This window comes from Vulpes lagopus, chromosome 7 (assembly GCF_018345385.1).
Source record: "Vulpes lagopus strain Blue_001 chromosome 7, ASM1834538v1, whole genome shotgun sequence".
In the NCBI taxonomy this organism is placed as follows: Eukaryota; Metazoa; Chordata; class Mammalia; order Carnivora; family Canidae; genus Vulpes; species Vulpes lagopus.
Window position 1 is genome coordinate 23637144 of NC_054830.1, and position 19581 is coordinate 23656724.

General features: G+C 40.3%; 1 protein-coding gene across 1 annotated transcript in view; it reads right to left on the reverse strand.

The window, feature by feature from the left end:
• ERC2 (ELKS/RAB6-interacting/CAST family member 2) overlaps positions 1-19581 on the reverse strand; it is a 907564-nt gene that overhangs the window by 180219 nt on the left and 707764 nt on the right. The window lies entirely within an intron of this gene.

A 19581-nucleotide genomic window follows, 5' to 3' on the forward strand; every position in this document is an offset into this window, starting at 1 on the left:
GGGAAAAAGGCAGATAAAAATATCTACCCCATGAAGCCAGGAAATGTAGAGACTACACATGTGTGTATGAAGAGAAGACTGTCTGGATTCAAGTCCTGCACTATCTCTTTGCTGGCTATGTGATCTTGAGAGTTAACTATTTGTAAACTTCAATTTTCTCAACTACAAAATAGAAGTAATAGTGCCCCCCTCCCTGGGGTTGCTGTGAGGAGCAAAGAATATGATAAGCTTCAAGTGTCAGTTCAGGACCTGGCCCATCATAGGCTTGCAGTAAAAATCAAATTCTATTATTTTATTTTATTTTGTTTTTGCTACATTTACAGTAATAACCTCTCCTTCTTATACATGTTGTTTCCTCTGCCTGTGGTACCTCCCGCAACCACCTACCCTTACCCCTACCTTCTGTTTCTGGCTAATTCAGCATTTTTTTTTCTCTAGGAGCTTTTTCCCAATCCCACCCCTGATGCCAGGGCACATGCACCTCCTGTTTATCATGCATAACCTCAGATCTATCTGTTCAACTGTTGGTTGAATTGAGCTTGTTTCTTCCACCTGACCCTCCCCAGAATCGAACGGGGCTTAGTAAATGTAAATATACTGTGCATGTTGCTTCAATGAGGGGACTGAATTTTGAGGGATGCTGCCATCCTAGTGGTGACTACACATTTGTTTTTAGCCAGGGAAGTTTACTGAGAGTTGAGGACATCTCATGAGTTGCCATAACAATCCCACTGGTGACCTGAGATGACAGTGAGCCAGAAGTACTTCAAGAGAGCTGGAAAGCAAAGGCTGGCAGACCCTCCAAATGGTTGGAATTCTATTTTGTAACATAAATAATACTCTGATAACAATTATGGACCCAATATAGTATATTTTTGTAGTATGTTTCATGTGCAATCTAACTTATCCTCAAAACATTCCTGGGAGGAGTAATTACTATCCTCACTTGCAGCCAGAACATGAAAGCAGAGATTTCAGCCCTCAGAGTCTCCTTACCATAGAACATGGAAATTTCCTAGGTCTTCCGATTCTCAATCTCTAGCCTTTTCTCTTTGCCATGCTGCTAGCAGAAAAAGCAAACAGCTAATTAGGCAGAAACAGCTTTCCTATAGATGCTTTGGTTCTGCTCAGTTTTGGAAACACTTTATATCCCAATTCTATCTGCCAGAGGATGTCTTGTGATGTACTCCACTTTGAGAAATGTGTACAATATTTGAAAGTCCCCACAGTGGGTATAAAAAACATGTATGTATATGGATAAAAACAATAAAAATAGAGAGAAAAATCCATCTAACAATTAAATAATAAATCCCAGGCAACCTTTGGCAACCGATAGCATATTTATCCTTCTCTTATCCATTTATAGCATCAGAAGACCCAATGGACAAGTTACATCTTGTGAGAAAGAGCAGGTCAGTGGAGCTGTTGCCGACCAAGTACTGAGAGTCCTCTCATTCAGCCTGCCCTTGTACAAAAGATTCTGAATTCAGTGTTCACACCTAAAACTCCAGTATTGTCAAGAATCTGTACTTTTGAACTCATGAACTAATAAATCTGAAGTTGTTTCTTCTAATAGAACTCAGAGAGCCTGAAGGGAGCTGTAAGATCTGCTATGGTCAGGAAGGAAGGGGGCTCACTCAAGAATGAACAATGAAGCCTAAGTGAACAAATAACTCTGCTATTGTAAACATCATAATGTCCTTAGTCTTTGGGGAAGCTCCTGTGATTTTATGAGATTATTTTTTTACCAGCAACAAGCCTAAAGTTCCCTACCTTTGAACTGTATCCCATAAAAGAATGTACAAGCTAAACAAGATGCTATATGAAGTCCTAAATGTGTCTGCTGAAATGAGGTGTTGGAGAATAGGCATGTCATGGGATAAAGACTGTAAATGAATGATGTCATCTTTCCAATTTGGTGCTGAAATATAAATAAACCATGTTGTTCATGTGAATACCAGATCTGGGGGAAATGTACACACAGCAATTGTGAGCGGAAGAGGCTTCTTTTGATTAGTCTGGACTGGAAGAGAAGAGTGTGAAACAGAGATGAATAATGAGAGTTTGCCCTGATATTCTAGACCACTTTTATTTATCTTGCTTGTAACATATCCTTTAAACTGTGACCAATTTCTTACAGGCTGGTTGCTAGTTTTCCCTTCTATAAAAAAGTCTGACCGATCCTGCCCACTTAATTGTCAAATTGAAAATGGATCTCTCAATTTTTTAAATCTATATTTCCTATTCTCATTCCCACCCAATTATATTGGCTTCTAACATACCAAGAATGGTCTGGAAGGATAAGAAGCCATGAATAGCATTCTTAGAAGATCGACAGAAGAAAAACTGTAGAAATTTTAACAAGGATAGCATTTGTTCAACTAACTCCAGACACACTGATCAGGTGACGCCGTGTGCAATGGTTCATATCCCTGCAGTCAACAGATACGTGAGGTGGCCGCCACATAGCCTTAAACCATAGTTCTTCCGGGCAGTCATAATTGAAGTCCCAGGAAAACGAAAACAGAGTTAGAGAGAGGGAGAGCTTTCCACAGCACTACACTTGGGAACTCACGGACTCATTTAGCAGTGCACTGAAGCCCATTTTTATTTCCTTTTCAGTGTCTACCAAACTGCTGACCTGACATGTTTGCCTTTGGCTAACTATGTTATATTCATTTTACTATATTATGTCATGACTGCTGAGACAGCTCTAATCAGATTTCATTTTCCACTTCCTCTTTCTTCCAGGCGCAACCTTATTTCTCTAGGGCAAAAGACTCCTCTAACAGCTCTCCCACTGCACTCTTGCCTCCCACTGAATATAATCTATAGCTGGAGTGACATTAGACCCATTAGTCCCTGACTTCAAGATCCTCAGAGACTCCCCGCTGCCCTCAGGAAAAGAGCCCTAGCTCCTCCACAGCTTACAAAGCTCTTCTGAGGCAACTGCTTGCTGTTCACCTCTGAATCTCACCTCTTATGCTCCAGTCCCAGCCCTGGGATGTGCTATTCTCTGTTCCTGTCATGCTCTTCATCCTCTATCTCTTTGCCGAAGTTATACCCATTTTAGCTTCAATACCATTACCTCCAGAAACGCCTTCCCTAAGCCTGCCTCAGAAGGGATTAAGAGCTCTTCCACTGCCTTCCCCAGGGTCCTGTATTCCTGTATCCACCTCCAAGCCCCCTTCCATCACAACACTTATCCCAATGAATGGCAAATAATCTCGGGCTTTCTTGGCTTTCTCTACCACTAGGTTGAAATTCTCTTAAGGGAAGCACTATGTCTGAAACACCCTTACACTCAGCACCTGCACACAGTCTGGTGCATTAAGTAGTAAGTAAATGTGTGTAAAATAAATGTATGGATGTATGAAGGAATGGATAGAACAGTTTGGAACAGATGAAAGAGAAAAGCCTACAATCAGCCTCTATGATGAGCCAGTTGAATATATAACTCTTCACATGATAGTTTAGCTCTTCCTATTATATATTTGTTTTTGGTTGCTATTCTTGAGAGTGGGAGAGCAAACATATACTTTTGGAGCTATTGGAAAAGTTGAATTGGTTTTCTCCAAGATATATTCCATTCTTTAGTAAAATGGACCTGGTGAAATACTCCATGTCCCTGGTTATTTACCTCATTTAGAATAAAAGGTTTGGTGGTGTTATGGGATTCATTTCCTTACTATCCCCTAGCCTTTAGAAGAGCAGGGGCCTTTGGAATACTTTTGTTAGCACCAAAAGTCAACCGTGGAAAACTGAAACTTTATCCATTAACTAAAATCCCTGATGAACACCATCTGTGAAAAGGTGCCATATACTCCATCTCTTTGACATTTCTGAAGAGTTTATCCAAGGAGCTCTTGAAACAAAATGAAAATCCTTGATTGACTAGTAATAGACTCAATAGCTTAATGGCAATATGTAGCTATAAAAGTGTAATATTAAAACTGCCTTTAAAAATATTTTAGCAAGGTGGCAATAATGAACTATGCTTTGATCAGTCATCTGGATCAAGTTAACAATAAAACCTTCATGAATATGGTTTAAATAAGAAAAAAATATAATAAGATTTGTTGCTATGGGATATGGAGATAATACCATACAATAGCAATTACACTTTCTTCTATCAGGTTTTCTTTTCTCCCTCTTTCCTGCCAGAGAAATCTGAAATAGTCCAGAACTCTTCTACTGGTCTTGTTTCTGCCAAATCAGAGCAAGGTCAACAGTTCTTGTCTCAGAGCAAAAGATGGAGAAACCAGACAACAACTGGACAGTCAGGAGGAGAGGGATTTCCTGTATAACCACTAGGTCCACGTGGCAATGAATCATAATTGAATGGGGTCTGGGTTCCAATACTTGGGTCACTCTTGGAGGACAAAATGAAGTAGGAGGATGAAGAAGCTATTATGGGAGTTTGATGCATTGGGGAACTTTATAGGATTAAGTAAGAATCAGTGATGGAAAGGCTTCCACTCAGGACATTGCACAGAAATTCATTCAATACTTACCAAACTTATGTAACCCTAAGGACAAGAACAATGATGTGCCAGGCTAAGGATTTGGCTGGTATGCTTTTGTTGACTCCTTACTTTTCAGACAGCTATTTTAATGAGCCTTCTTTTACAGATGAGGAAACCAAGCCCATGATTGCTCAGCTGCTGAGTGGGAAAACAGGACTGAAACTCAGGTTTCTGACTCCAGAGTTCTACAGTAGTTATGTGAAGGGTAAGGTCCCAGGCCACAGGCGGGGGACAAAGCAAAGATAAGACATGAGGAATTAAAGGACTCACTAGACATGGTATGAAAAAGAAAATAGGGCAGCCCGGGTGGCTCAGCGGTTTAGCGCCTACCTTCAGCCCAGGACATGATCCTGGAGACCCAAGATCAAGTCCTGCGTCGGGCTCCCTGCATGGAGCCTGCTTCTCCCTCTCTCTCTCTCTCTCTCTCTCTGTGTGTGTGTGTGTGTCTCTCATGAATAAATAAATAAAATCTTAAAAAAAAAAGAAAAGAAAAGTGAAGGGATTGGTTTATGTAAATGCCCAGAGGCAGGAAAAATCCCCTCCAGGTAAGGGTGAGGGCATCAAATAAGGCTCCAAGGGTCCTTTGAGCTAGGAATGAAAGTTGGCATGGATATAGGTATAAAGAAGAGTAGGCGTGGGAGATTTTATAGTAAACTCACCTTGAGAAGAAAAATAGATCAAGAAGGGGACTGGAATCCAAGATGTGAGGGGTGTGTGTGTGTGTGTGTGTGTGTGTGTGTGTATGCATGTTATGTGTTGCTTTCTTCATTCCTGTACTGGATGTAGGGAGAGCATGAAACATATTTGAGATAATAAATACTTCATTATCTTATTTTTCAAAAGAGTTTATAAACTTGGGACATTTTGGAAGGAATTTAAGACAGAGCCATAGTCATATGTTCACACATGTCAAACTATGACATCTCTCGGAAAATGGGCCTGGCTCTGGATATCTACGTATTTACAACTGTCTACACAATCTACTGCTACAACATCAGGCCTGCCTTGAAAACTGGTCTGATATCCTCCAACTCATTAGGCTGATCAGTCCTTTCTGCCAACCATCTGCCTCCCAACTTTATTGAATGTCCTCCCTCAGTTTTTATTTATAAACAGAAAAGTAGTTGGTCACTATGTAGAGTTTAGAAGTTATTTTTGTTATCTACTCATTAAATATCCTTATTTTATTTTATTTTATTTTAAATTATTATAGAACATGTCAGTGCCCCTCCCATATCCTCTTGCTCTACCCTAAAAGTCACTTGCCGTGACAATCCTGGATGTGATGCTGTCTTCCCATCTCAAATCCATGTACCTCTCTGCCTGAGGTCTTCCTCTGGCCTCACGTGCAGGTTTGGCTAGGGAATAGGGCAGACCAGAATGTAGGGAGCTCACATCCTCAGAATAATGTTCACTCTATGAGGGAGGAGGGAGGTAAAGTAAGTAAATAACTAGTGTCTCTGTCCTTTGGTGGGATCACCCTATGCTGTGTTTCAGAATCTCTCAGTAAATTCCTCACCGAGTGCAGTCCTGGTTGATTATAGAAGGAAAGCACACATTAATGCACCTTTATTGACATTTTCAATTCCTGCCTCACTTCTCAATTTTCTCACCATGCTTCTTGGGATCACCTCCCAAATAAACTACTCGCACCAAATCTTTGTCTCTGGGTCTTTTTTTGTGAGAATACCAGCAAATGAGTAATAAGCCTATGTTTGTCTAACTTTTGCACAGGACTAACATTCTGGTGACTACCAGGCCTTCCCAAGGACAGCTCTTGAGATTTCTCATCACCTGGGGAGGCAGATATCTCGTCTTTCTTAGGGTAGTAACATAGCCTGGCACTAATTCTGTTTCTGTCAAATATTCAGTCTGAGACTCAGGCTGAATTACTTTTCCATGAGCCTCAATTCCTATATCTATAAAATGGGCAAGAGAGGGAAGGATGTCTTTAGCATGAACGAAACTCCACATGGATTAATGCTGGACTACTGTTTTTATTCTCTGTTGTACATTTTGCAGCTTTTCTTTCTTTTTTCCTCCTAAAATCAAGGGAGAGAAATTATTTTGGTAAACCATTTATTGCTGCCACCTTAGGAACTTGAGGAATTCCTGGATGGGTTGTAGATAATCATTGTAGGGAAGGCATGCTCTCCTCTGTTCTACTATCAGTCAATGCAGCCCATGGCAGGGGTAATTATCTCCAAAAAAAGTTCTATGTGCTCTGCTGATAATGGGGAGGTTAGGATCCTTCACAGTGGCAGAAAGAAGGCCAGTGCTGTGAGATGGAGCCACGTATAAATATCAGTGACAACAACCAATGCTTACGTTGGCCTGCTATGTGCCAAGCACAGCCCTTTGCTCGTCATCTAATTTAGTCAGTTACATCCACAATGATGTAGGTTGGAGGTGGGGGGCATATTCAAAATAGCTGGGGACAGCCCTGGTGGCTCAGTGGTTTAGTGCTGCCTTCGGCCCAGGGCCTAATCCTGGAGACCTGGGATCAAGTCCCACATCAGGCTCCCTGCATGGAGCCTGCTTCTCCCTCTGCCTGTGTCTCTGCCTCTCTCTCTCTCTCTCTCTCTCTCTGTCTCTCATGAATATGTAAAAATAAAATTTATAAAAAAAATAGCTGCTATGACAGAGGCACAAACTCCTAAGAACCGAGAGTGACTCAAGTGCAAATGACGTGGATATCAGTTCTGGTAGAGGCTATTACTATCCCCACTTTAGAGATGAAGAAACTGAGGTTTATTTTAATCTTTTTAAGATTTATTTATTTATTTTTAGAGAGAGAGTGAGCATGTTGGGGGGCGGGGAGAAGAGGGAGAGAGAGAATCTCAAGTAGACTCCCTGCTAAGCACACAGTCCATCCTGGGGCTCAATCTCATGACCCTGAGATCATGACCTGAGCCAAAATCCAGAGTTAGATGCTTAGCAAACTAAGCTACCCAGGTGCCCAGAAATTGAGGTTTAGAAAGACTAAGAAGTTTACCCAAGATCACACAACTGGTAGATCTGGGATTATAATTCCAGAACCTTCTATGTAACCACTGCACCCTACTGCTCAGATCCATAAAGACTGGCTCCTACATTAAAAAAAAAAAAAAGATTGATCTGGGAATGGGCTCTGACTCTCTGGACATTGATCTCAGAGCTGAGAAGAGAAGCAGTTCATATAATTGATTTTAAAGTTCTCTGAAAAGAGCAGAACTCAGACATATTATAAAATCTTGATCGAGTTTCAAAGGAGTCCATGTTGCTGACTAACCCTAATATAAATTCAAACATCATTAACCACAATCCATACTAACTTTTAATGCTTCAAGCAAGATGGTTTTGAAGCTAGGCTAACATATTAGCAACTGCAGACAACCAAGGAATTTCTAACATCCTGAGCACCGCTGGAAGTGGTAGAGTTTGGGGGAAGGGGAAGGCCGTAGAAGTTTCCACCACAAAGTTACTTAGTTAAGCACAGGTCTGTTTAATTAAGTAGTGGGCAGCACATGCTATACTTAGCTTTTAAACACTTGTAAAGACCTCTTCATTCATTTATCTTACTTGTCACTGACAAGCTCTTCAAGGACTGTAACAGTATGCAGAGCATGAAGAGCCTGGGTAAACAACGCATATTTTATGTGGAGTCTAAACTGTTTCAACTCAGAGAGTCAATAGAGGGTCTCTGAAACAAAAAAAAAACAAAAACAAAAACAAAAAACTGTCCCTGTCCCACTAACTAAGGATGCATTTTGTGCATGGTCTATTGTGAGTTTCCTTAGAAATTGAGCTTCAAAATCAAATCCCAATTTTTTAACTAAAAAGAAAATGGAGGGACGGAAAGGAAAGAAAGAGGGGAGGGAGGGAGGGAGGGAGGGAGGAAGGAAGGAAGGAAGGAGAAAGAGAGAAGACAGAAAAAAGGAAAAGAAAAAAGAAGAATGGCACAGAGGAGGTTATTTCTAGCCACTGCGATTCAGACTTAAAACTGTGCTGACAAGGGAGGTCAAGGTCTTCATTCAATTCATACAGTCAACAAATACTTATTATCATTGGCCTAGGCAGAACTGGCATCACATCTTCTCCTCAACTAATGAATTAGAAAGAAGATAAAGAAAGAGTGAAAGAAAGAAAGAAAGAAAGAAAGAAAGAAAGAAAGAAAGAAGAGAAAAGAGAAAAAAGAAAAGAGAAAAAAGAAAAAAGAAAAGCCAGTCACACCAGGGTCTGGTGTAACCAAGTTGACTGACAGATTAGAAACTGCCGGTGAGTGACTATTCTAAGGAGAACTCGAAGGGCGTGAGTAACCCAGCAGCACCCCAGCAAGGGACTGGAGAGTCTTCCATGGTGAGGGCTAAGAAGACAAGTGTCCATATACATGGAGGTGTGCAAGAAAATTCACAGGGAGTAAACAGAGTCTTTAAGTTATGGATTGACTTTAAAATGTATTTAGATAGGGATCCTTGGGTGGCTCTCAGTGGTTTAGCGCCTGTCTTCAGCCCAGGGCATGATCCTGGAGTCCCGGGATTGAGTCCCATGTCGGGCTCCCTGCACGGAGCCTGCTTTTCTCTCTGTTTGTGTCTCTGCCTGTGTGTCTCTCATGAATAAATAAATAAAAATCTAAAAAAAAATGTATTTAAATAAATTCTCACAAGCATAACAAAAACAATTCATACAAATTATATCATAAGTTGTGGAAAACATTGTGAAGGTGGTTCTTAAAATGACTGAAGCTTGAGACATCTCATCAGAAAGAAAGAGCAAAGCAGCTGAGAATGGACTGGGTTGCAGACAGCAGAGTCTCTGAAAATGGAGTAGACCACAAAGAATGAATGTGTCCCCAGGAACTGTCAGAGGACAGAAGGACATTCTCCACCAGGGGCTTGTGACCTCAATCCAGAAATGGGAGCAAATGAAATCTGGGCCTGCTCCCAGTTCTGATGCTGAGCAGAGGGGGCATAAACCCAAGACCTCCTCTGCACCTCACTCCCTTCAAAACAAAACAAATGACAACAAGAGAGGGAGAAAGGGAGGGTGTGAGCAACACAGAACATGTGGTGGGGCTGCTGGCTGCGCTGCACACAGGGAGAGACCCAGGGAGGGGCGGTGAGACAAGAGCAGAGGTTTGGCAGGGTGCAGGGGCCTGGCAGCCGGAGAGCAGGAGGAAGACAGGGAGAGACAGCATAGGCCCTGGAGAGAACAAACCCCTCTCCCCAGCTGCTCTCACATTTGGGTAAAACAACAGGAGAATATGTAAACACACTCATTAGTAGTTTTCCAATCAGTTGGAAAACAAATGAGAAGAGAGAAATGGCAGTGGAGTGTCCCAAATACCAAATCTATGAAACATTCCCTCTGGCGTTTATCTTCTTACTGGGTTGCTCGCTGTTTGGATTTCAGTGCCCTTACTAGCTTTATATGGGATACGCTGAACTTACTCTAGCTAGGACCAATTTACTTCTACGTGGAACAAAGAGTCTGAGTCACTTGTTCCACTCTGGGCAGGTCTCTGTGGGCCCCACCCAGGGACACACAAACACCACAGGCACATCATTCACAGGTCCTTTTATACACTCCTGGAGCTGATATTACCTCAGCACGCAAAAATGAAATCCATAACCACCACCTCCTCTCCTGTGAAAACCTACCCTAGAAGAAGAGGCAGTGGAACTCCTGGGTTTGTGAATCTGACAGAAATCCAATTTCCAGAAAGGATGGAATTACGTTCTGATTTCATCTGGAGATGTCCAATGTGCTGAATCATGTTCTTCACCCCCGCCCCCCACCTCCCAACACTTTAGATTAAATTCATCAAATGGATACTTTTTGAAAATCATTTTTTCTTAGTCACCTGTTTAGTAGAATCCAAAAAGCCTGATTTTTCTATTGTCCTGAGTTGAAACAGCATAAGTAGAAAATATCCAAATGTACTTGGACTTGAATCTAAACAGAAGCAGATATTAAAGTATACAACTAATGTTTCTCCACAGCACTATAAGAAGGTGGCTAACTGGAAAGTTAAAGTGATCTCCTCTAAGACTCTTTTTTTTTTTTTTTAAGATTTTATTTATTTATTCATGATAGTCACGGAGAGAGAGAGAGGCAGAGACACAGGCAGAGGGAGAAGCAGGCTCCATGCAGGGAGCCCGACATGGGATTTGATCCCGGGTCTCCAGGATCGTGCCCTGGGCCAAAGGCAGGCGCCAAACCGCTGCGCCACCCAGGGATCCCTCCTCTAAGACTCTTGAGAATTTCAGGAGCTATCTTAAATCTCTCCCCTACAAATGACGATTTACTAACATAATCCAGATTCATGCAGCGTTAGTGCTAGGCCACACCTTAAATCAATGAATCCAAGTTTACTATCTTACTGAAGGAGAGACTGAGGCTCCAAAAGGTTGAAGTTAATCACAAACCCAGGAGAAAGCCCTAGAATACTTGACTGCTGGCCCCAGGCCCTTCCTCTGCCCCTGGCTGCCTTCCCATTTGATTTGCATGTGTAGACAAGTCCACCATGCCCAAGACCAGTAACACCACAGGACCACCTTATGTCTTTCGTTTTGCATTCCAAAGTACTATGGTATTAATTTCCATTCTTGCAGTCTGAACAGCATCAAACACCTAATCATTCTGGTCTCAGTGTCTACAGATAGGTTAAGGAATTTTCCATTTTCTTTGAGATATGAGTCTTAGTTCTCTAGCAGAACTACTGATTTAGCTTTATATTTTCTTCTTTTTTTACACATCTATTAGCTTATAGAAAGCATATATACTAGCTATGAAAAATTAAATAGTACAAAAGATGTTATGAAAAGAAAAGTAATATTCCCTCCCTGCCTACCCCAATATCCATTCCCACTCTTAAGGGGTTTTTTTGCCAGTTTTATCATACAATTTTTATGGATAATGCAAGCACAGACATTTGCACATACCCTTTAAAAATAAAATGCCCAGTATCTCTTGGCTACCCTTCCATATCAAGATCATGTAGAGTGACCCCATTTCCAATGGTTACACATTATTCCATTCAATGCATATACTTTTATTTACCAATCTTCTATCGATGTACTAAAATAGTGGGCAGAACTCTATTTATTTTGTTCAGAGCTGTATCCCAAGTACCTAAAACATTGCCGGGCACACAGTAAATGTTTGTTGAATGATTAAATGAATAAATAAGTGAACAAATGAATGAGTGAATGAATGAGGAACATTTGTGTAATCTCCAGTTTTTCATTATTTCAACAAGGCTTTAAAGAATACTTTTCCAGGGGAGCCTGGGTGGCATAGTTGGTTGAGTGTCCAATTCCTGGTTTTGGCTCAGGTCGTGATCTCAGGGTGATGAGATTGAGCCCTGCATCAGGCTCCTTGCTGAGCATGGAGTCTGCTTGACATTCTCTCTCCCTCTTCCTCTCAAATAAATAAATAAATTTTAAACGAAAACAAAAATCACTTTTCTAAAGGGACAGTTTTACCTGTCTTCATGTGCTTGCTCTCAACAAGGATGGATGCTGAAACAGCTTATAAAAGCTGTTTCTATAATGTGCTAGGAAAAGAGGTTCAGGAGAGATCTCTAGAATAGAGTATACACATTCCAAACTTTGAAAGCTATCATCAAATTTCCCTTCAGAAATATCAGTCAACTTCTAGTCTGTGCCTCTTTCCCCAGACTGTGCCAACACAGTCTTTTCAAACTCTAATCTTCAAAATCATAAAAACCTGTGTCACATTCATATTTCCGTAATTATAATTTGAGGCTGAGTATCTTTTCCCTACATGTATTGGCTGTTTCTGTTTTACTATCTGTGAGTCTCCTTGTCCTTTTGTCAACTTTGGGGGGAGGGCTGGGGGAATGTATTTTATTGGTTGTGAGAATAATCACATATATAAAAAATGATGAGAGCTCCTTTCAGAAAGACAAGAATCTAAGTAAAAGTGGGAAGAAAGCAAGTATGAGCAGGCCATATAAAGAAAGGGAAATGTACACACTCAGGTTGGATTTGAAGATGCTGGGGAACCTCTGATTATTGGAAAACATCAGCATCTGGAATGTTCCCGTGAGCAAGAGAGAAAGGGGGAAGTATTAGCCAGTTAGTGTGCTGGGATGCAAACAGAGCTGCCTCCCTTCCCTCTGTGCCACAGCCCTAGCAGGCAGGCGGTGGTTATAGAGGGAACACTAGCAGGAGTCTTAGTGTGAGCAGTTAATATGGTGATTCACTTTTCTGCAAAAGGCTTGTGGGCTTCTTCAAAGTCTGGGCCATCCACAGGAGAACACAGGGCATGTAAATGACACTCATCATGCATGTGTTGGTGGGAAGAATCTAATACAACTTTCCTTTCCAAACAGAAATTCCCTGTGTAGCAGTCCTGGTAGATGCATTACCTAGCCATAGGAAACATAGTACCTTATGAGAGAATATGTATTAAATGGCTTAAAGGGGATGTCCTCCCTCCCCCATGCCTGACATATTTTGAGCTTTTTGGCTGCAGTTTTAGTCCACTTGTCTCAATTCTACTTTTTGGGAGGGGGGCTCAGGTCTTTAGACCTATCTGTACAGTTATGCCTTCTATCTCTCGTTTACCTACCTACCTTTGTCGTCTCTACTGGCCATTCTCTACTTCTCCTTGTCTCCTTTCTGTACCCCATCACACAAGGGCTCCTCTTAGAGAATAAGTCCCTGAACAGAGTAAGATAATCCAAGTCTTCACATATGTTCTTAACCTGTGCTAAACATTATTTTAAAATAATTAACATACTCCCATGTTGCATTGATCTCTTAACATCTGCTGTGCAATGATGACTCATATTCAAGTTTGCAATTGATTAAACTCATATCCTGGTGGCCAGTTTCCTTGCCATTTACACACACACACACACACACACACACAGAAACACACACACAAGATATGAGGCATGTGTATGCCAGAATGTTAATTCTAAGTATAAAGTTAATTCTTTTCCTTACTGAAAATTTGCTTTGGCTTATACTAAATTTGGGTCTGTCATTACATCCTGCTGACTTTCTCAATTCTGTCTTCCATTTTTTTAGGTAAATTTCCCAGCTTTGAGCCATCACATTTTCAAAAAGTGTGTTTTCAAAGACCATATAATTAGGTCCGTGTACATGCCAGAAGGACAGAGCCCAGCACTTTGGCAACCTCTCTGTAGAGGTGACAGGATTCTCTAACCAATCTGCCTAGGGCGGGGTTGTTCAAACAACTATGAATCTATCCAACTAAACCACCATTTTTAGTCCTTATTTCTCTGGTAAAAAAAAAAGAAGAAGAAAAGAATAAGTAGGAGGAGGAGGAGGAGAAGTAGAAGAAAAGGCAAAAGAATACCCTGTGTCTATGGCATTCCCTCAACCTACCTTTATATTAACGTTTTCAAAAAACAAAGTGAGTTTAGCATTACTTAATCTTAGTAAACAAAGAATCTTAGCGATTGTTGATTTTATTACAGGTTTCATAACCATCAATTGAATAACTTGTTCTGGAATTTGTGTGTGAATCGATAACAAATTTACAGTATCTTATAAACACATTTGTCTTTTAGGCATTTAGAAGTAAAATTCTGGAGGTGTGTAAAATTCAAAAAGTCCTAAGAAAATAGGAAGTTAGTTTTCCTATTTTTTAGGTGCTTTTTATCCACTGTTGGCCGGATTGTAAATTAGAATAAACTCTCTCAAGGGCATTTTGGAACTACGTTTTAAAATTCAAAATATGCATGCCCTGGGGTAAAACAGTCTCTTCCTGAAAAGAAAGTTAGAACAGGTACACAGGAATGAAATGGATAAAAGGATATTCACTGGGATGTTGGGTACAGTAGCAATTAATGAGAAGTAAACAAAATGCTCATCTGTCAGGATTTTGTTAAACAAATTATTGAATATCCATTATCATATAATGGAATCCTCAGAATGGTTATTCTTGAAGCCATTCAAGAATAATATATATTTATATTCATCAGAAGGAAAACTATTACAACATGTAGTTGAATGGAAGGAGATGCAGGTGATAAAACAACATGACCATATAAAATAATATATAAATATCTATATTTAAACACATTTGCAGGTTTACACATGTATATGTGTATAGCATATATATTCATACATGCATATGTGAGAAAGGTCCAGAATGATGAGCACAAAATATTGCCAAGTGCTTAGATTTCAGGGAGTTTACTTCTTCCTTTATTCCTTTCTAAATTATTTGAATATGCAACAAATTATAGGAAATAAGAAATGAAACAATAAAAAATATTTCTCTGTTCCACATACAAAAATGCTAAAATACAAGTTATTCCTCATATTAGAAAGAAATGGGGTTGAAATCATTTTAGTTCAGGGGAAGAGACTCCTGAGACTGGCACTGTGGCTCTGGTCTCCCGCAATCTTCTGTTTCTGTGAACTTCAACAGACCAGGGTTAAATGGAATCCTGCCTGCCTTGTTGGCCACAGCTCTCCTATTTCAGCCTGATCTAGCAAACTAACATAGCAGCTTCCTCCAGGACAGGCATTTAGCAAACCTGACCCCTTTCAAATCCTGAAGAATGCACGCACTTCACAACTGCAATGAGAGGCAAGGCTGTGGCTATGCAACACAGCTGGATAGAAGAGGAAAGGTTCCCAAGGCCCCGTCAGGCTCTGAACCAGTGCACCACTGCCAAACTCCAGTACTCCCCCAAAAGCCCCAGAGCCCTCAGCTGGATCGAGTCACTGTCCATCTGAGTTCTGCATCATGGGCCAAAGATTGGGCGTATCTCTTTGCTGGGTCCTTTCAAGTTGGGAGAGTTAATAGTACAGCTCCAAGTTCAGGAAATTTCTTGTAATAATACAGCATTGCAGTAATGTATAGGGTAAAGTCATGCAAAAAATATTTGTCTCATTCCCACACTCTGAAACTTGGTAATTATATAGGAGCTTGGACATTAAGGACCCAGACATAAAGGAGTGGGTTAAAAAGCATAATTATGGCTCAGAAACAGCATGAGCCTGAGGACATTTCAGGCCAGGTCCTACTCAACAAAACAAAACAGCACCCAAAATCAAATAGTGGGCTCTCTCCCTCTTTCTCTCTCTCTTTCCCATTTTGGGAAATAACCCACTAAAAAATAATGTACCTATCATGATTATTTAGAAACAGACATGAGATGAAAACTAGCAGCAAAATAAAGTCTTTAGTTCTGGGATTTTAAGGTTAATGGACCAAGAATCTCTCAGGTTTTATGAAGCTTTACAGGACATGATTTGAAATTTGTGCCACAGAGGAAAGACTTCAAATCTCTACGTCTCATAGACTGTGTAATTGAAAGAAGCTGTTAGGTTATACTTTATATGATATGAGGGGGCATTAATAAAAGACCCAAGTCATTACTGGCCAACCATTCTTAAGGATGCAGAAAACAAGAATATGCCTGGGATGTACCCAAGCTTCATCAAACCCAGGGTAAGTGTTCATAGATAGAGATGACCCAGCAACCTAATCTCAGAAGCCATTCTATCATTAATCAAAGATGCTGGTGACCAAATTTATTTCAGGTGACAGTTTTCATATTATACTCTCCCTTAAGAATATATCATAGTTCCCTATTGTCTTATGTATCAAAAATAGTTCATTCACTGGGCAAGGCCATCCTTTCCCTTTCTTTCTGAACAATGCCCCCCCCCCCAGCTGTATCCATAGAAACTATCCCCAAAGATTGTCTCCAATACCATATACACACAGATTCATCTCTACTCTGGTACTTCCCTTGCCAGGGATTGCCCCTTCCTTCAAAACCAGGTCTTACAGCCTCCATCACAGCTAGAGCTCAAATGTACCCCATTAAGGTAATTTCCATAATTGGAAGTATCTTGGAGAGTAAAGAAAACTAGAAGTGGGGTCAGAAAGCCTCCATCAAATGGTCAAAGTCACTTAAGAGCTGTTTAACTATCAGCAAGTTATTCAACCTCTCTGATTCTGTGCAAAAGTCATCAGGAGACTGCTGGATATCAAAAGGGGTTCTCTGATCTCAGTCTGTAGCTTCTGATACCTTTTCATAGCCCTGGAATATCTGAAATAAGGCTTATATCCTTTTTGTGCTCAAGGCACTAAGGAGGGCACTTGATGGGATGAGCACTTGGTGTTATACTATATTTTGGCAAACTGAATTTAAATTTAAAAATTAATTTAAAAAAAGAAAAAGAAACTCTGTTGAGCAACTCTCTCTTACCCATTACCATCTTGTGCCTTGGGCTACTGGCTTATCTTCACTCCCATGCCCATTTGTGCTATATGGTCCTGTCCCAGGCCCCAGGTACACTTCTTCTGGTCACAGTTGCAGCCCAAACCACCCCAAATCTTGCCATTTATTTTATGTTTACAGTGCTTGAATTTGCAAGGCCATCTATATGCATTCTGAGATCAATTCCCTCCTGGGGGTGTTGCTGAACACTTTCATTACATCAATACTTTCTAAATGCTGATTTGTCAATCCTATCTGTCAGCTTTTAGTTCTCCTTCCCTGAGATCCTGAAGATGTAGTTTGGAAGGCTGGTCCTAGAGTTGGTGAAGAAGCCCACCACATGTCAAAACAGAGCCAGGTTAAACCTGCTGCTGAAGTAAATGAAACCACTTTAAAGACTAAGACATGTATAAATTTTTTTGAGAATTTTGCCATGTGATAGGCAGAAATGTCACAGAGAATTGGAAGTTGAAATAATAATCTGTATCATCTTTATAATTTTTCCTTTAATTTCCACTCTAATTTGTGATCTTCCTTCTTTATCTATGAATCTATCGCCATAGCATTAATAAGCCTTTTGGGAGCTTCAAGCTGGGAATCACTGTAGACTTGGAAAAATCCAGTATTTCTTACTATCTCTTCTCAATATGCCACTGCTGAAGAATAATCAGGAAAGGATTCTTTCTTCCTCCTTTTAAAGTTTTCTTACTTCCTAAGGGATGCCTCCCTGAAGTCCTGGGAAGCCTACATGTCTATAAAGATCTTGGTATCACTGAGCATGAAAACCAGCATAAGCGTATATCAACTCTGTCCCTGAATAAGTGTGTGATTTTTATTTGGTTTGTTCCAGAAACTCTTTCTTGATTTGCATTTCAGTAGTGTGCAAGATCTGAGAAACATCCTAACCTCCTGGCAAACTATCAGGAGAATATTGCTAGAAAATGAGGCCTCTGCTTTCCCAGAACTTTTCTTTGTATTCTCTGAGTTTAAGAACAAGATATAATATCTAAAAAAACTAACAAATAAAGGAATCAACACACAAGCAGTAGAAGTTAGACCCAATACTTTATCCCACATGGTTGGAGGTAAGGAGAATAATTGCCTACAAATCAATCAACAGATTGAGCAGAGGGGGGAAAAGATGCTGTGCTATTTCCTTGATCCCTATCTGGATTCCCAGAGTTCCACAGAACATTCCAAAAGTAATTTGGCTTTTATGCACAGTGCACAGGGACTAATGTTTTTCAACAGAGTTTCATAAGGAGATGTGGGGATAATTTTGGGTCTTGCTCTTAGCAGAAGCTGCAAATTGGGTGTGGCTAAGAGGACAGAATCAGGCTTTTTAATGTGACTACTCTTTTGAAAAGCCACCACAGAAATGAAAAATTGCCTACCCTCACCCCACTGAGAATTCATGGTGGATTTGCCTAAGAGAATTCCTGCTCATAAAAATCTGCAAAACAGATCTGTTAAAATAAACCTATAATTATGAACACAACAAAAATCTCACTTAAATAATTTTGCAGCTTTAATACCAACTGATTCAATAACCCCCAAACCTGATTGGACTAGTCAAATTTGACAAGATTCAAGTCCCCTAAAGGTGATTACAGAGCATGCATGACTGACCATCAAATTATGTGAGATGCTGAAAAAAGAATAAAGAACAAGACAATAGCTTCCAACCAAAGCAATTTAAAATATTCAACAATGCTTTTCAATATAAAACTGTTTGGCAACAAGCAGGGAGAGCCTATTGGCAAGTATATTTTTGGACCAAATTCCAGAAATGGAAATTAAGTGACAGGATGTGCCCAAGGTCATGTATATGTGGGTAACCAGATAAAGAAATGTGGAATGCCTGACTTCCAGCCAACACCTAGCTCCTTCCACTTTGGAGGAAGGAAGACCAAGAGTGAGAGGATGTTCTGTAAATTCTGTGGTTGTACCTGCATCTTCACAGACTCTTTCTATGCTCAGTGGAGTTAGCATTAAACTAAAGCATCACACATCACTCTAAAATTTTCCTCAGAGAGAAATTGTAGCTTTCTACTTCCTCAATTCTCTTGGTCTTGGTCAGAACATTATGTTTGTTGGACAGCATATTTTTAAGTGGGAAGATATTTCAAAAATCAAATATTCTGGTTTGTTTCAAAGAATATGTTCTCAGCTAACGTCTGATTCTTTCTTCCTGTGGGGGTGAGCCACAGTTGGCCACGATTCACCAAAGTTTCCACCAGCTAACAATAAAAAATTATGTCCCATTCTAAAGAAACAAAAGAAAAATTATAGTAAAGTTGTGCATTTCCTTTCCAGTCCCCAAAGACAATCTGAAGAACTGGTTCAACATGCCAAATTAAGCCATGAGAATTTATCCATATCTAATAAGGATTAGCAAATGTTACAACACTGAACACAGCCTTGACATAATTTATATTCCAACTTCTAAGGCACTGGGTTCAGCGTGCTCTCATTCCAGCCCTGACATAGTAGGATATGTTGAGCAGTCCTGTAGTGTCCTCTGAGAATCCCAATCATGTGTATGACAAGCAGGAGGGCTCTTCACATGACAAAAGAAGGTTTCTATATACATAAATAGTACCCTCAGAACCAGAACATAGTAACTGAGCTTATAGAACTAACTACCTAGGGGAGATACAGGCATTTCTCCTCTTGAGCCCAAGATAATCATTCTGGAAACAGAAAACTTGGTGATAGAACCTGCTTTGCCTCTTTCCAAAGCTGGGTGTCCACCTGCAACTTGGAAAACTTTGGAAACAGTTCTAAGTCACATATTTGGAGTGAAAAAGATTAAGCCTCCTGAACTTTGAGCTA